This window comes from Ambystoma mexicanum, chromosome 5q, assembly GCF_040938575.1.
Source record: "Ambystoma mexicanum isolate Mex_15411 chromosome 5q, UKY_AmexF1_1, whole genome shotgun sequence".
NCBI classification, from domain to species: Eukaryota; Metazoa; Chordata; class Amphibia; order Caudata; family Ambystomatidae; genus Ambystoma; species Ambystoma mexicanum.
The window spans coordinates 619,189,496-619,204,445 of NC_090933.1; the positions used below are offsets into that span (position 1 = coordinate 619,189,496).

Genomic DNA, 14,950 nt, shown 5'->3' on the forward strand with positions numbered 1-14,950 from the left:
CTGCCTAAGGACTGGATGTATAGTCTTCCGCTAGCTCTTATTGCCCTACACAATCAGCCAGGCTCAGCCCATCACCTGACTCCTCATGAGTTGGTGACAGATCGCAGGATCCATGCACCCATTACCTTGCCCACATGCACGCAGACAGATCCCCAAAGCACTGCGAATGTGTTAGGAAATGAGTTACATGATTATTTGATGTCCATGACTAAATCACTCACTTTAATTTCTCGACAGATATGATATGATAGGTTATTTTATAATGTGCTTAATACACAAGGTTTGTAAGCGCGGAGCTGGGGATCGAACCTGTGTTGCTCAGTGTCGTCTTGCTTCCAAGGCTAGCATGTTGCCCCAGAGCTATTCTCCCTAGATAAAAGGTAAAGGAAAGGCAGAGAGGCATCGCAAAAGGCATGGAAGAAGACAAAATAAAAGTGAACACTGCCTGAGTTATCCCTCCTCTCCAACTATTCCCTGGGGACCTCGTGCTATGCTGCAACCATGTATGAAAGTGGCATCATCCTAGGTTCACAGGTCCCCATGTCGTGACTAATTGTACCCCTACATCAGTACATTTCCAAGAACGGAAGGCATGGGTCCAATTTACCGATGTAAAGCCATACAAGGGTGCCAACTCCCTGCCCAGCTACCAGGATCCTGAGGGAGAAGAGAGCGATAACAGACCTACAACAAGAGCCTAAGTGCATGCTGAAAAAGAATGTGACAAGAGTAAGTATCCTCAGAATAAAGAAACATAATTTAGGTTGCACCACTCGAGCAACATTGATGCTAAAATATGATATGATATGGCATTTGTAACGCGCCTATACACAAGTGTTTCAAGGCACGGCGAGGCATGGAAGGGGGAACAGAGGGAGGACAGAGACAGCGATCTTATTAGGCCAAGTGACATTGAGATTGTGCATGTGCAGGGGAAGGGTAAAAGTGCCTGGGCAAAAGGTAGGGTGGCAGTGCTGTACATGGGATAAAAACAATAAAAATATGTGCGGCCAGAAGGTGGCAGGTGCAAAGGTAAGTGCAAATAGCAGGTGTCCAAAAGTACAGGTAGGGGGACTGATGGGTTACAGATACAGACCCAAGTGCAAGGGTTGCCGGGAGGCAGTGTGGGGGTACAACTGGGCGGGCAGGGACCTGGGCCCAAAATCAGAGGGTAGCCAGGTGACCAGTGCAGTATCAGACAGGAAATCAGCAGGGGAGAGTAAGAGAGAAGGCAGAAGCAAAGATGAAGGTCTTGAGGTGCTTCCAGAACCGGAGATGGTTCTCCTCCCATTTCAGAGAGACGGAGAGGCTGTTCCAGGGGGAGGCTCCAGCCGAAGAAAGAGATCTACCACCAACTCATTGCTTGGAGAAGCAACTGACCCTGAAGGAGTTGGAGGTGGAGGAGCGAAGAGCTTGAGTAGGAAGGTATTTATGAAGAGAGAGTTGGAGGTATTGAGGACCCATGCCCCAGAAGGTCTTGTGGACAATGCCAAGGGTATTGAACTTAATCCTTGCAGCCACTCGCAGCCAATGCAGAGATTTTAGAGCTGGAGTGATACGATCCCAGGTCTTGAGACCAAGGACAAGTCTTACAGTCCTATTCTGGATGAGTTGCAGAGGGCGGAGAGTAGAAGCAGGCAGATTTAGAAAAAGGCTGTTGCAATAGTCCAGGCTCGAGAGAAACAGAGCTCGAGAGACATTGAGCTTCTGGGGGAAAAAGAGGAAACGAAGAATACCTCTGAGGAGGTGCAGTTGGTAGTTTGACTTCTTAGAGACGTCAGAGATGTGAGGAGAAAAGGAGAGTGTGGAGTCGAAGATGACCTCGAGGTTCTTAGCCTCACAGGTGGGAGCATGAAGAGGGCCAAAGGAGCCAAGGAGTGACAGGAAAGGAGGGAGCAGGTGTGCCAATGAGGAGAATCTCCGTCTTACTGGCATTAGGCAGAGATTGTTGTCGGCACACCACTCCTGGATAGCAGACAGACAGCCAGAGATGAGAGAAGGAGAAGAGGTGGCAGAGGGGAGCCTGAAAAATAGCTGAGCGTCATGCGCATAGCACTGAAAGTTGGAGCAGAAAGCAGTAATGCGGTGGACGAGAGATGCCAGGTATTGGTTGAACAGCAAGGGAGAGAGGTTAGACCCCTGGGGAACACCTCAGGTAGATAGTGAGATAGAGGAAAGGAAGGACCCAAATTGGACCTAGGAGGGTCGATCAGAGAGGAACGAGGTCAGCCAGGCCAGGGCCTGATTGGTGAAACCCAGGTTATCACGAAGACGATTGAGCAGGATGGCATGGTCGACCATGTCAAAGGCAGAAGAGAGATGACGTAAGATGAGGACAGAGGGGAGATTAGAATCAAGCTTAGAGAGCAGGTCTTCCCGGATGTTCAGGGGAGCAGTTTCCGTTTTTCTGGCTGCTCTGAAGCCAGACTGATGGTCATGGAGACAACCAAAAGAGCAAGTGTGAAGATTAAGTTGAGAGTTGGCCAGCTTTTCCAGGAGTTTGCCCAGGAAAGGAGTGATGGAGATCGGGCAACAGTTAGCCGGGCAGGAGGGGTCGGCTGAGGTTTTCTTGAGAAGAGGGTGCACAAGAGAGTGCTTCAGGGCGGAAGGGAAGGCTCCAGTGGCAGAGTGGTTGCACTGGTGTAGTAACAAAGGAGGTCAATGCTGAACACTTTCATATATATATATATATATATATATATATATATATATATATATATATATATATATATATATATATGTAATATAAAGGACTATTTTTATATTTTTATATCTTTACTTTTTTATTCAGACTATTTTTTTCACATTTATAATATTTTTATTAGGACTATTTTTAGATTATTATATGTTTGCATTTTTTGGTCAATAAACATAATAATGGAAGTGGTTTCAAACAAAAACAAAAATATTTTTTCTTTTATTATTGTTATTGTTATTAGTTGCAAATGCTTTGAAAAAAGAAGACAATTTTATCATAATAATTATTGTTGTTGAAAAAATATACAGCCCTCCTCACTCATAAATGCAAGTAATAAGTAATCTATACATATTGTAGAAAATGTGGCGTGATCTGTATGTTCCTGGTTTGTTCCTGATACCCTGAGCATTATGCTGCAAGACCTTTACAAGCGGGTGACACTATGGTTATTATGATCTTCCTATTTTCCTTTTTTCTTTTGTTGTTTTTATTTACTATTTTATTTCTCACTGAATTTGACTGATTATGAAAATATAAATGTGTCTTTCTGGCATAATGTTAGTAGAGAAATACACAAATAAGTACATTTCCAGTTAGAGAAAGACATTTTTTTTTCTCCCCAGTTGGGGAGAAGGTAAGGGCTCGGAGACGTATTGCAGATGATGAATATTATATGAAAAAGTACTTTGATAACTCCATAAATATTGAAAGTTACTCATGGTGGTCAATGGAGGTGGGGTGAGAGAGATCAAGTGAGAGCTGCTTCGTTTGCTCACTTATCCATAACACCATGACAGCCTCTAGAGTACTTATACCTAAATAGGTACCTGATTAAGGAGCACACTGCTTGGTACATCTCGCAGTGTGCCAGACAAGAGGACAGTTTCAAGGACAATCAGCCATGATAAAGTATTTCAGAGGATCAGAATTCCCATACATAGACAACTATATAAAAGAGGCACATATGATGGAAAATATGAGAACGAAAAGTAAAGTGCTTAAGTATACGTTATGAGTCCCAAATAGAGGAGATGTCCAAATAGTGGATCACCCAGTATTATTGTGTAGAGATGCCCAGCAAAATGAGATACCTTTGTCTCGGGAGGATAGCTCAGGGGCAACATGCTCGCCTTGGAAGCAAGATGACACGGAGCAAAACAGGTTCGATCCCCGGGTCTGCGCTTAGAAACCTCTGGGTATTAAGCGCGTTACAAATAACCTATTATATCATATCATATTACTTTGACATAACTCAATTGCAAATAAAGGGGAAAGTATACTCCTTGGGAGGATGGGTTGATGGAATAATGGGGTGCAGATCAGAGGCAATGCTGACTGTACCAGTAGAGATGATAGAAAATGCAGATATAGTGTGCCATGAACAATGGAAACACACTCCCAAGTTTTTTACATGGGTGGAAGATGAAGCAGGACCACTACACATAACCAAACTAAAAGCACCAACATTATGCTTCAGAAATAATGGGCCAGTAAAGCTTGGTAATAATGAAGGGTGCAAACATATTATGGATTTATCAGGTATGAAAGTTGGCACAGATGTACTCATGGACCATTAGTGAGCCTGTGGTATAAGAATTTACATGCAGCTACCACCCAACTGGGGAGGTATATGTTCAATAGTATTACTGAATGCACCAGCATTGGTAATACCACAAAGTGAGGTTGACTTTGGGACTTTTCTTTCAATGCCATAAACCAGGAAGAAAAGATCCCTAGGCATAGAACGCACAAAAAGATTATTTTTACAAGAAGGCCAGTGCCACATTTGATGAACTACCAGAGGAGCATAGGTTATTTGGTAAAACAACAACATTCTTCACATCTTTTCTAATGCATGCAAGCAGCAGAAAATGCACACTGGATCAAGATAACTAGTTGGGAACTGTTACAAACTATTAATGCCAAAGTGAAAGGTTCCAATGCCATTAAGGAGGAGTTAAGAGCGGTCAGATTGATGAACCTACAGAACAGATATGTTCAGCACCTCCTCACAGCTATGGAGAGAGGAATGTGTGCAAACATAGGGCCAAGTTGCTGTATGTATTCAGCCGCAGATGATGAGGAGAATAGGACGTTGACAGAGACCATATACTCCTCGCAAGTGCTGCACAATAAAATCGAGGAGGAAGTGGAGGACATTGAGGATGATAGCTGGTTCAGTTATCTATTCTCTGGAATGCCTACCTGGCTGACAGATGCATTCAAATTACTGTTGGAAATTCTGGTACAGGTCCTAACGGCTTTTTGCATTTTGAAAATAGCAAAAAAGCCAATGTAAAAAGGCTGGAAGAAAGGCCTTGCGAATGACAATAATGGTTAATGTGGGTGACACAGTACATCAGTACACTCAAACTGATGATGGAGATTATTGTCCCATGTACCCATTGTGACAGTCAGCTAGACAACATGTGGCATTGTTTACATGTCCAACAGATATCCACAATTACAATGAACGCTGGATGAAATGTGATGAGAATGGTGAGTGCTGGCTTATAACATACAGTGCATCAGATTATGTACCACAAGGAGGTAATGTTAGGGGGGGTCACATAAGTGTGGCTACCCAAGGATGGCTATAATGTGATGAGACCAAATGAAGGAATTGTTGATGACTTGACCAGAGGTGGGAATGTAGTGGGGCAGTTATTGAAAGTGAAACTCCCCTGCCTTCCACAGAAAGAAAAGTTATGAGGTGAGAAAGGAAACATTTGAAACTTCACTTTGAAGTCTCCTGAAAATGCAGCTGTCATAAAGATTAAGATAGTTGGCACTACACTAGGAGCCAGAACTAAGTGGTACTAGGATACGTGTGTCCCTCAGTATGAGTCCCTCGCTTGTGATGGATAATTTGTGGCGAACCGTAAATGCCTCTGCTAGGAAGTCCTTTGCTGCTGTGGTGCGGTTGTGGTTATTCTGCAGAAAGGAATTCTACCCCCCTGCCAGTATCACATTTTTCACCAGGTCACTGCATGGGTCAGCGTTTGTTGCTTTCGTGATGTCAGCCAGAGTAACTGCCTTTGGTTTCATGACTTGTCTGATCTGGCACATGTGCTCCTCTGTCTGTGTGGACTCTGTTACTTCGGCCACCGTTGTGGCATGGGGTTGTCTGGACAGTAAATCGGCGGTGCTGTTGGTTCCTGCTTGGGGTATGAGGTCAAAACATATTGTTGTAAATGTAGCAGCCACTTTCCAATCTTTGCCGGGCAGTGTGGTGCGGAGCCTGTGAAATGTGAAAATCAGAATTAGCGGGTTATGATCTGTGTATGTTATGAACTTCCGTCCTTACAAGTACAGGTGGCAATGTCTGCATCCCCCACAGTACAGCAATGGCCTCCTTCTTGATGTGGGAGTAACATTGCTCCGTGCGGGATGCATACCCCACTGGTCGTATTCCACCCCAAAGGGAGTTTTACACCAAAAAGCTCCTAGTCTGACTGGGCTTTCATCAACATATAGTTCTGTCTGTAGGCGGGTGTCATAGTATGCCATAGTGGTGCGGGCAGATATGTACTCTTTGATGCACTGCAAAGCTTCTTGACAGTATTTGCTCCATTCCCAATTAACGGCTGCTTTGTTCAGGGCTCACAGTGATTCTGAAGTCATGGTCAGGTTGTTTATAAACCTCCCACAGCACATTGCCATTCCTAAAAAACAGTGCACTTCTGTGCGTTGAGGGGGTCTGCTGGCACACCCTTACTGTTAAACACATAGCGAAGAAGGTCAGCTTTTCCCTGAGAAACTTGCGCTTTTCCTTGTGGATGGTTAGGTTGGCTTTGTCTAGTCGGTTGAGGACTGCTGCCAGTGCATGTGCTCCACTCTGTTTTCTGCATGGATAAGAATGCCATTGCTGACATTTAAGATGCCCGGGAGACCCTGTAGGACGGTGTGTATTATTTGCTGGAACACTTCAGCCACCGAGGAGATGCCGAAGTTTAGTCTTTTGTATCTCCTCAATCCTAGGTGCGTTGAGAATGTTGTAATGTATCTTGAGTCCTTATGTAGCTTTAGCTGGTGGTAATCTGAGTTTAGGTCGGTCTTTGAAACAAAATGTGAAACCTGTGAGGTCTGCAATGATCTTGTCCAGTGTTTGGGTGATGTGTCTCTCCTAGATGATAGCAGCGTTTGTATTTTTCCTGGTTGTTTGAGCTTTTTGGTCCCAATCATAGGGGAGACCCAAGGCGTGAGCCCTGTTACTTCCTCGATTATTCCAGCCCTTTCCAACTCACTCAATTCCTTTGCGACCAGGTCTCGCATGTGGAACGATGTTCTTCGATGTTGCACCGCCTGGGGCTGTATGGTTGTGTTAATGTGTAACTTGACCCCCTTGTTTTTGAGACATGCGATCCCATGAAGTATCTTGCTGTGTTTTGCTAGCAAGTTTTACATGTCGTTGATGTCAGTGACATCGCAGATGAATTGTATTTAACCTAAATCCTCTGCTGAACTCCAGCTGAGGAAGCACTCTAAGCTGGTCAACAACATATATCGACAGGATTTGTGCACCTCCCTTTCTACTGAGTGTTGTGCGAAATCGCCCTACAATGGTATAAGGGTTTCCTAGTGTCACATGCGTATTCTAGCATTCTGGTGTTTTTCGGCATCAGTTGAGGGTTCATCCGTTGTAGTGTCTTGAGTGGCATGACGTTTACCGAGGCTCTGGTGTCGATGGTCATTGTTGTGTCCTGCTCATCCACTTGTATGAGGCATTGGGGTCTTCTCTTTTTCTTTGCTTGTATCCCTCCTTGCTCTAGCGCAGATTTCAGGTGGACTTTACCTTTTCTTTTCCCTGGACGCTGTGCTTCGATGTTGCTGCCGTTCTGCCATCCTCGCCTTCAGATTCATCCAACAATGAGTTGTTCTTGGCCTCGACTTGCCATGCTTTGGCCTGTTTCTTTTTCCTTGATGCGGCCTCAGGGCTGATGGGCGTTGGATCGCAGGTGGTTCTGACAATCGGCATAGTGATCGAAGTGGCCACATGCGCTGCATGCAGTACTGTGACTAGGCTAGGCAGTTTAGTTTGCCATGGCAATGCCTTCCGCACCAGCCACAGTCGTTCATGCCTGGTATCCTTGGACACCACGTGGGGGTATGGTTCGTCTCTCTGTCATCCCCTATGGGTTGTGGACAGTTGGTGATTGATGCAAAATCCGCAAAGTTGTATTCATGTGGGCTGCCCTGCCGTGGCAGAGCTCTCTTTGCCGACCAAATTCAAGTATGCGTGGCAGTGAGATGCCTTATTTTTCACTCAGTATTATTCTTCATAGCTTCTCCTACTGCATGCCATTGATGATTTGGCAAATGATCTCCCTATCGGTGTCTTTGAAGTTGCAGGACAGAGCTAGTTGGTGCAATCGCGTATGATATGTGTCGAGTGTTTCCGATTGATTTTGTACCATTGTACAAAAGTTGAATATTTCGTAGTCCAGGGGTAAGTTGGGGCATAAAATGATTGGTGAGGGTATCTTTTCTTGCCTTCTAGTCATCTGTGTCATCCCCACTTGGTAGTCAGTTAAAAATGTGAAGTGTGTCGTCTTCCATGTTCAGCGGTAAGTGGGACTGCATCTTCGTCTGCGTGCCATATTCCTGCAATCTATAACCATCTCAAACTTTTGGATCCACAAGGCCCATCTAGGTCCCAATGAAGAGATGTCCGTGTATGGGTCAAACATGGCCATAACCATTCCCAGGCCGCCCTGTCCAAGTGCTAGGGGGCTCGGGCTGAACGCTGGTGCCAGCCTGACTGGTGTGGCTGGGGCTGGTGAGGCAGACATATTTTAAAATAGTAACGCAGGTTTCCTTACCCCAGCGTCCTGTGCCAGTGTTGTGGGGTATGTAATGCTGCTCGTCTCGAATGTGGAGCTGCTTCCAGCGAGATTGTGGAGCCAGTGGGTCCACTTGGTGCTGGTGCCGCACTGTGGAGCTCTTGTATGTTTCTGCCTTTATTTAGTTTTTTTATCCTGCGTGGGCCATTCTGCGTATTCACAATACAAGTGTGGATTTGGGAACCGTGCGTTCCTAATGGTTCCTGACCCATGTGTTTGTGGGGCGAGGGACAATGGTGGGGAAATAAGCACATCACCGTGAGTTTCTGCCGGCTTCCTGCCAGAAGTCTTGACAACACGCCGTGTAATCCCACGTCCCGACGTACACAGTGACGTGGTATGAATACAACATTGTGCTTAACGGTTCCTAACAGTGAGTGTCTCGCACTAACGCCTCTTGGTTACATATCCTTCAGTGAATTAACACAGGGTTACAAAAGTGGCATAGTCACTAGAATAACTAACTATTTTAGGAAAAATGAGGAAAACAGCCACTTACCCTGGAGTGTAGATATAACGTGGTTAGGCCCTGGAAAATGCTTAATGGATTGGGATCACAAACTAGAGCTGGAACCAAATAGGGAATGCACGCCGAGTTAATAGCATCTAATCTCCCATCAGTTTTTGTATAGAAAGTTTGGCACTGCACGTGTAATGTATGGACCTTAAAACAATGTTTCCTTAAACTGGCAGCTGAGTTTTGCAACACTTATTATTACTTACGGGAATGCCATACACCTAAATGGCGCATGCGCCTATGTGTCTGCTGAGGCTGAGCGGTTCTGGCAGTGTTCCATTGTGTTTACAAGAGCCCGCAGAGTAGCATTAACAGCATGAAACATAATACGCAGAGGCACATGCTGAGCAGGTCGGACAATTTAGAACAGCTTGTTATATGTAGCAAGATGTTTATTTCAGTATGCCATGCTTTTGTCAGGAATTCCCAAAAATATTCTAGAAAAGCACTTTTGTAATGTTTGTTTGAAATGCCATCCGTACTTGGAGTAGAGCAGCATTGCAATCCAAGCACAAAGCCGGCTGAAATGGCTGCCGTCCAGGAAGCCATCAGGCCGAGTATAAGTAATCGCTTTCCACTTTAAAGCTGTTGCTCTAACGAATCAATAGGTGAAAATCAATCATTACTCTTCAGTGTAAAAGAAAACCCCAAAACAAAACAGCGTCCTATCTGCCATATGTCACCGGGCTGAATCAGGTTATTAAAGCATGTTATTGCACGATTTCCACGGAGTAATGCTCCGAGTTCGTGCCTAACGAGCAATTGAAAGCAGTTCCAATGGAACCTATTCATCAAGGGTAATCTCTTAACTTTGTGCCCTTGGCGAAATTCCTTGGCCCTCAGATGTTAATAGGCTGTAGTAGCTGCCTCAAGTGAATTCATGTTCTCAAACAGGCCGATATTAACTCACTTCCAAGGTTTTCATTTCTATTATATTTTAACTTTGGAAAAAAAATAGATAAAGGACACATCTCGCCAAAGCCTTTGCGGAAAGGTCGCTATTCAACAGACAAAGGTCATATTATGTCTGATATAATGGCTTCATTTTCTGTAGTCATTCCACCAACAGGCGTTGGCTGTCATATGTCAAGCGGCCATCATTGTAAAATGCACGGAAAAACAGAAAAGCATTTCTATCCCTGCTTGGTGTTTGGCGATAGGAATGCACGCGGGGTAGCAGCGTGTCAGAGATGACGCTGTTAAGCACTGTGCATCCACATGCGACTGCTCTAAAGTCCCAGGGGAATGTTTTTCTTTTCTGCACATTTGAAATCGCAGCACTTTTGTGAACTCGGGATGCACTTTAAAGTGCACAGAAACGCCCCTTATTTGTGCAAATGCGCAATAGGGGTCAAACAGGGCATTTTAAAATGTTGTCAATCTATGATGCCTCCCTTGAGATGCCCCTTGTGGAGCGGGCCAAACTTTTTTTGACCTAGTACTTCTCATTACTTGCACCATAAAGTATTTTGAGAATTGCCTCCCTAAACGTTTTTTGTTAGTAATCTTAACTTTTTAAAAACATTTTCCTCCACTGATTTGTTTGTCTAATAGACTGTATTATATCGTTTGTTTGTGAGTTATGTAGACAGGTTGACAGATTTGTTTCAAGTGGCAAGGATCTAATGATTGTTTTGTTGTTGTGTGAGAATAATGCTCGTATATGTGGTTTGTTGAACATACAGTGAAAGGGGTTTGACTTTTAGGGATGTTTTGATGTGTGTGCCTGTATATGCTATGCTGTATATGCTATGAAATAAGTTTATTTTTTGTATTCCCTTGTGTGTGTTTCCTTGTGAGTGTTGGGGCTACAGATGTTTTTGTGCATTGCGCTGTATAGTCTTTATTTAAATCTGTCCTCAGGCTCTAGTGCGCATGAATGAATAGGTGTGTGCTGGGGGAATTAAACTGTTTTTATGCAATGCGTGCTGTATTCTTCATCTTACTTTGCATGAGAATGTGTGTGTGTGTGTAAATGTTTTGTGCATTTTGTGGTATGTTTTTCATTTTGCTGTATACTTTTCACTTCGTTTGATCCGTCCTACCATATTGCTCAAGAACAGTGGCCTTACTCATTGTATGTGTTTCATGCAAGCTTTTATTTTGAGGCATAGTTTTGATTTAGTTGTGCCCCTTCTGCCCTACTGTACATGTATGGTGGCCGTAATGCACATTGGGTATTGCAGATCATCTTGTGCATGTGGCTAAATAGTACCCGGCGCGCGCTGTACACCGGGAATACTACGTGTGAATTGGCTCTTTTCCGAGCCATACCACACGGTATTCCCGTCTACTTTAGTGTGTCCCGCATGTGCTGGGTACTCTGTTCCCGGCGAGGGGCGTGGCAGCCCCTTAGCCAATGAGGAGGCTCGAAATGGGGCAATCCCCACTCCGAGCCTCCCCATGGCTTGAGGCTGCCTTCATCCCCTGCTGGGGACTCAGGAAAGTTTATTTTTCCTCTACCCCCCCTCCCGCAAACTATCCCCTCCCTGCCTTCCTAACCCCACTTACCTTCTTTTTTTCTTCTTTTTTTGGGAGCAAACGCGCTGGAAACACTTCTGTTCCCAGCTCGTCCACTCCCGATGGCCGCCATGGAAAGTGAAAACGGACTACATTTTCCCTTTCCCGGCGGGCATTTTTTTTCTCTTTTGTTTTTCTGTTTCGAAACGTGGCAAAACAGAAAAAAATGCCATTATTACCCCGGTCTAACGGGCCGGGGTACTAATGGCTATAAGACCATAAGACCCTCGGTGGCGGGCCAATACCGCCCCAGGTAATGCCCCCGGGGCTTCGTTAAGGCCCTCGCTATGCTAAGGCCTGTAACTACTGCCTCCTGGGGCGGTATTGGCCTGCCTCCTCGGGTCTTATTGCCACAATATTTTTCATTTTGCAGTTTGTGTTTCAGAAAACATGCTTTATTGAGGCATTATTTTGGGCATGAGAAATTTCACCAAACTTGAGTATTTAGATCTGGCATGATCATGTTAACACTGATGGCCCCCGAGGGAGGGGGGATTTGATTTGTATGGTAAAATGTTGCCATGAAGGCTATTGGATGACTATGACCATAAGGGAGAAATAAACCATTGTATGAGAGATATCGGGGAACAGTAGTCTATACATACAGTATTATAATTATGTATGCGCCCAAGACGTTTGTTATTCTTTCTTCTTTTCACACAGACATTGGATAGAGATATCCCCGCCTATTGGCTGTTGGTAATGCTTGCACCCGACAGCGTCTTCAAAAACGGACATGCTCTAAAGGACGGTTGAGGCAGCGCTTTTGGAAGCTTTCGGGGGCACGGGGTGAAGACCACCTGTACCTCCATGTTGGATTGTTCTGGCCTAAACCTGCTTGGACAATGGGGTAGCATTCTATACCGGATATGCGTCAAGGGGCGTCGCCACACCCTTCACCTAAGGAGGATAAAATTGGATATCATCAGATTAGAGAAACTGACCCGCAGGTGAAGAACCACGCTGTCGCAGGAGGATAGACAGAAATCGAAGACGAAATACGATTGTTTACAATGTGTTCTATTTTGTTAAAAGGGGGGAGGGGCTACCTAAACAGATGTACGACCCATGTAAGGCGACAGGGCCATGAGGGGATGTAAGGGAAGACATGAGTTTGGGCAGTGGGTTGATATGAAGCTATCTGTTTATACTATTTGCAACCTGTCAATAAATGTAGTTTTGCTTTGTCCATTTCTGATACGACTCCTGAGTCCTTTTGTCTGAATTTTATGTTCATAGTTACTGCCCACAACCTGTCACACAACTCTGCAGACCACCGGACGCCGAGGGCCTCCTTCCGGATGCCACCACGAGTGCTCATCACGAAAAGGTAGGAGACCTACTTGAAAATCTCCATAGCGGGCTTCCGGAGGAGGAGATCTGGCCGGTGAGAGTGCATGCAAAGCCACACAGGGAATCGAGGGTCCAGCTTGGGACCAGGGAATGGACAACATGGGATGGGATGTATTTAGAGGATATGCTGAAATGGGATAGAGATTCTAGGCAAGGTATGGAGCATTGTTAGTAGTGTTTGCATGTGTTATTACTGTGATTATTTTGGTGTTATCTATTTTTTACCCAGAGCCTAACATAACAAAATATCAAGGTTAGCAACTAAGCCTGGTACAATGCATGGGTATAGGTTAAAGTAATAGGTCAGGGGAAAGGGCAAATCCCATCAATAAATAGGTACAGGTGAATGAGTGCATGGTGAGCACCCTCATTCCTATGAAGGCCACTCTGCAGTGTCTTCAGTTATTGATCTATTTTCCCTCTCTGAACCGCAAAGGAGTGCAGCAAGGGCACCTATGTAATGGGGCAAATGAGGAGTGAAAGTAAGCTCTCAAAGCCAAATTGTATACAGATGAAATCCTCCCACCATCCATCTTCAACACTCTCCCCACACAAGTTCTCCTTCCCTACCTGGAGATCATCAACAGCTCCCTAACTCAGGGCATCTTCCCATCGACCCTAAAAACAGGAAAAAACATCCATCTACTAAAGAAACACACTCTGGATCCCGACAATCTAGGTAACTATCGCCCCATCAGCCATCTTCCCTTCCTAGGTGAGATCATGGAGAAAGCGGTAGCCACACAACTGCAGCAACACATTGACACCAACAATCTTCTTCAAACCTACCAATCCGGATTCAGACCCAGATGTAGCTCGGAGACAGCAACCATACAGTTGGTTAACGCCCTCAACTACCTTGATGACTGCCACCCCTGCCTCCTGGTTATACTCAACCTCTCGGCCGCTTTTGACACAGTAGACCACCAGTAGACCACCAGGCGCTTATGGACATCAGCAACTTTGTCCTAAGCTGGTTCAAGTCCTCCCTCGCCAACTGCAAGCAGTTTTCTCAGATGGACTCCTCTAGATCACCAATGCTACCCGTCACATGTGGAGTCCTGCAGGGTTTCATCCTCTCCCCAGTGATCTTCCATCTACACACAGAGCCTCTGGGAGCCCCCCTAGCTACACACGACATCCTCATCCAATAATACGCAGACACACAGCTATATCTCCAGATCGACTCTGTCAAGGACATCCATACGCTCAAAACCTGCTCTAGCTGATCCAGTCTTGGATGTCCAGTGCATACTTGAAGCACATCCCCTCCAAGACTGAATTCCTACTTCTCACCAATAACACCGAACACCCAGACATACAGACCTGGCTATGAACCATAAACTCTGAGGGCCTCTCCCCCAAGCTCACCTCCTGCACCAAGTCCCTCGGGTTTCACATGGACAAACACCTCTCCTTCAAGACACTCATAGCTAAGAAAACTCAGACCGCTTGGTATCAGCTCTTCCATCTGTATTGGTGTATACCTCTCCCTTGCTTCTCAAATCTAGGTCTGTGCTCAATAAATACAATAATAATAATAATAATAATAATAAAATTTTAAATAGGGAAGGTACGATGGGCAAACATCAAAGGAGGCGGAGGAAGACCCAAAAGGGATCACCCGCCCACTAAATAAAATATATCATCCTATAAAATATATTCTCACAGTCTAACAGTTTGTCTTGTGATTTTTGGGATTCATGGCATTATTTGACAGATTCAGTTCCTGACTGACAGAACGTTTAACTTGGATAAACTAGCAGCCCTAAAAAGGGCATTGGAAAAGGAAGGTACGAAAATACCAGCAGTAAAATGGGGAGCGCTCGCCGCATGGTTGGAAGAGGCCACAGCTAGAAGAGATGATGGTAAAGTAAGGGGATTAAGAGAGAGTAATGACCGATTGCGAAGTCAAATAACATTTTTAATGGATAGGAGAGCTTTAGAAGGTGGACAAATGCGCCCACAGATATTAGAAAACGAGGGACCGATGGATGCTGATAAAGCAGAGGATCAGGA

The 14,950-nt window shown here is 45.0% G+C and overlaps 1 long non-coding RNA gene across 1 annotated transcript in view; it reads left to right on the forward strand.

Moving 5' to 3' along the window:
* LOC138498613 (uncharacterized) overlaps positions 1-12,774 on the forward strand; it is a 206,348-nt gene extending 193,574 nt beyond the window's left edge. Inside the window, exon 2 of the long non-coding RNA XR_011278783.1 lies at positions 12,242-12,774. This is a non-coding gene — a long non-coding RNA (uncharacterized lncRNA). The remainder of the gene's footprint in view (positions 1-12,241) is intronic.
* Positions 12,775-14,950: the final 2,176 nt, after the last annotated feature.